The sequence below is a fragment of the Octopus bimaculoides genome, chromosome 16 (genome assembly GCF_001194135.2).
Source record: "Octopus bimaculoides isolate UCB-OBI-ISO-001 chromosome 16, ASM119413v2, whole genome shotgun sequence".
NCBI lineage: Eukaryota > Metazoa > Mollusca > Cephalopoda > Octopoda > Octopodidae > Octopus > Octopus bimaculoides.
The window spans coordinates 2,857,940-2,861,408 of record NC_068996.1 but is presented as its reverse complement, the minus strand read 5'-3'; positions in this window follow the sequence as shown (position 1 = coordinate 2,861,408).

The window sequence follows — 3,469 nt, the reverse complement described above, 5'->3', positions numbered from 1 at the left end:
AAAGTGAAAGTATCTGTCATTACAGTATCGAAACGTGATTGTTTCAGTTAGTGGAATAGTTTCATTTTTAAAGTGAAAGTATTTGACATAAGTGTTTTTGTTTCACTTTTGACACGTAATACTTAAATAGTGGAGGAGATATGATGTTGCTATGGGCTCGAACTATGCAAGAATGTTAAAAAAATGTTTTTGACTAAAACACAACCGGAACCCTAAGTAAGGCATGTGTAAAATTTGAATGAAATTGGTTGTGTAGTTCTCGAGTTTTAGGGAAACACACACACACACACACACACACATTCTCATTTTTATATATATAGATTTGTATTTGATTTCCTGATGAAAATCCTAAATCTAGACTGACGCGTCTAAATGATTTTTTAATAAATGTACCACTTAGTATACGGTTGTTGTTGTTGTTTAGCCATAGGCGAGGCCTTACTGAAAAGGCCTCTGATCAAGGACGTGCCAGCAAAAACAACCGTCCTTTCGTGTTGTACTCAGTATCTAACTTCTTTCTGTTTTCTGTTGTTTTTTTTAAGACAGTAAGTTATGATTTGAGAGAAATTGAGCCACGAGATAGAGAATTCTTATTAGATAATCATTTAGTCGTTGTTTACTGTCAAACGTGTGTATCTAAGACTATATTTTCCTATTTACATATCACCATTGGCTATGAGTTAAAAATGATTAGACAATTATTTCTAGCACATCGAGCAAATATGTCTAAGTTTCCCTCCTCCCCCACTCAGCACTGATCTTGTCGTTATTGTTTATCTATACGACGGCCATACTGCAGAGTTATGATCAAAGATGTTACAGGGACGACCACTTCGTCATTGTTGGAGGTATATACCACTGTATTATTCTACATTTGAAAGTATAGACATTTTTCATTTTCTGCATCGTTTATTCTCTGCACAATATTTTGTTCTATGGAGACGACGTGTCAAAGTTGTTAGAGAATAGAAAGCAGTAACTTGCAGTATCAGTTCCGGCACTCTGCACAATGATTTCAGAATCGATAGATAAAGTCCTAGTCCATGACTATGAAACGGTAACGACAGAATTGTGAATCTGTGTTTGCCCCTTGCCCTTTCCTTGGGACAATAACAGTGGCATAGAGAGGAGAAGAGACACTTGCATACAAAGGCAACTGGTGGTCTTCCAATACAGAAAGTGAAAATCTTGTCCATGCTTACATTCTGTTACAGATTTATGTTCTCACAGGAATAATAACAACCTTAGATGTATGAATATTTCGCTGCAGCGAACTTAGCAGAGCTAAGTCATATAAGCAGAGCTAAGTCATATAAGCAGAGCTAAGTCATATAAGCAGAGCTATAGCGAACTTATAACAGAAAGCTGCAATAAATACCGCATTGTTTTCAATTAGATTCTCTAACACCTCTGCTAATTCGCTATTTTTGATATTTCTTTTTTTTTTTTTTAAGAATTCTTTTAACTGTTATTTTTCTCCTGAATATACTTACTTCAATATTCTTTTGTAGAATGTATTGCCTATATTTAGATTCTGAAAACAAATATATTTTATTTGGATTATTACTTTTTCTCGTGGCTTAGCAAGTTGTTAACCGCTCTATTGTTTCAGATTTCTATTTTAATTCCTTTAATTATACACCATTTAGTTTTTGTATGTGGCTGCCTTTAATGGTTTGTTGTAGTCAGTTGTGAGATTGGAGAGGGGGGGTAGTTCTAGTTATTGTTGTTATCGCTGTTACTGTTGTTGCTGTTCTTGTTATTAATGCTGATGCTGCTGTTGTCATTGTTGTTGTTGTAGTTGTTGGTTTTGTTTAGTCCTGTGTCACACCTATTGAGCGGACGACGTGTAATCAAAGGACATTCGGGTGTCTTTTTTTTTCTTTTTTTTTTTCACAACAGAAAGATTACATAAAGCAGCGAACTGACTAAGGCGTTTAATGGTCGGATAGCCTTACAGAATTTCTACAGTCGCATTGTAGAAATCTCACCGAGGTCAACTTTACCTTACATCCTTTCGGAGTCAATAAAATAAGTACAAGTCGGCTAATGGCACCAGCTTCCCTCCCTCTCTCTCTCTCTCTCTCTTTCTGAATCGGTTACAGTGCACTTTAAAAAGGGTCGTAGAATATCGTTCATACAGTCCCTTTTCACAGATAAAGGTGACTGTTTCAGCGAGGTTGAGTTGGTAACCTCTCCCATAGTTTATTGCAGCTGGAACCTTCCCAACAAGGGTCGATTTTACTCAATGTGGAAAACAAGGGTTGAACTATAAGGGAGGTTTGATTGCCTTTTCTAAAAAGTCGACAGACCAAATAGAGGAGCATTTACCAAGCAAATTTTACGAAAAAAGCAAAAGAAAAGGGGCTTCCATGCTATTATGATCACTCGATACCTTTTGAAGGCTTCGTGTAGGTAGGGCTACTTCATCATATATTCCGTTCCCATTTTAATTATCGTAATGTGCAATTTGTGAGAGATTTGGCTGCTATATGGAACAGGTTATGCCATCTAATAGAGACTCTCACTTCATCCATATTTATCTCTCTCTCTCTCTCTCTCTCTCCCTTTCACACACGCGCGCACGCGCACCACATGCACCCTGTCTACCTACCAACCTATCTGTCTCTCTGTCTATCTATTTATCTATTTGTTTGCCTGTCGGTCTATCAATCTTTCTGTCTTTCTGTCTATCTGTCTCTCTGTCTATCTATTTATCTCTCTATTTGCCTGTCGGTCTGTCAATCTATCTATCTGTCTCTCTCTCTATCTGTTTACCTGTATGTCTGTCTATCTATTTATCTATCTATCTAAATTCGTTACTTGTGAACATTTACGATGCCTTTCATTATATACTGATACTTCATTCATTATATTTTTTTCTTAATTTACTAGATATTCTTAATTTTATTTTATTTTATTTAGACTGGCTGCATTACTTTCTTTTTCTTTTTTCTATCTGTGCGATATGGGCTTTTCTGTGTATGCCACTTGTGTATGTCTGTGTCTGTGTGTATGTTTTGCTTTGTTCTTGTGATTTACTTTCATCGATTTTAATGCCAGCTTTATAGATTTCTACTTGGGCTGTTGCCTAAACTACATGATTTATACAACTTATATCTATTCCATTTATCACTTCGTTATTACCTTGTCTTCGCCATTAACGTTCATTTTTTTTTCCACAGCGACTGTTATCTTCTACATTTGAATTCGTATGGGTGTGTGAGGTATGTGTGTATGTGTGCGTATGTACATATATATATATATATATATATATATATATGCATGCATGCATGTATAGTATGTATGTATGTATGTATGTGTATGAACATATAGGTATATATATATATATATATATACTCGTTTTATATTTACAGATTTTTCTGTTATTATATAACATCCGAGTGAAAATATGTTTACGACGTTTTGAGCTTCTAATAAAATAACTTTCTCCTTTTGTCTGTAATAA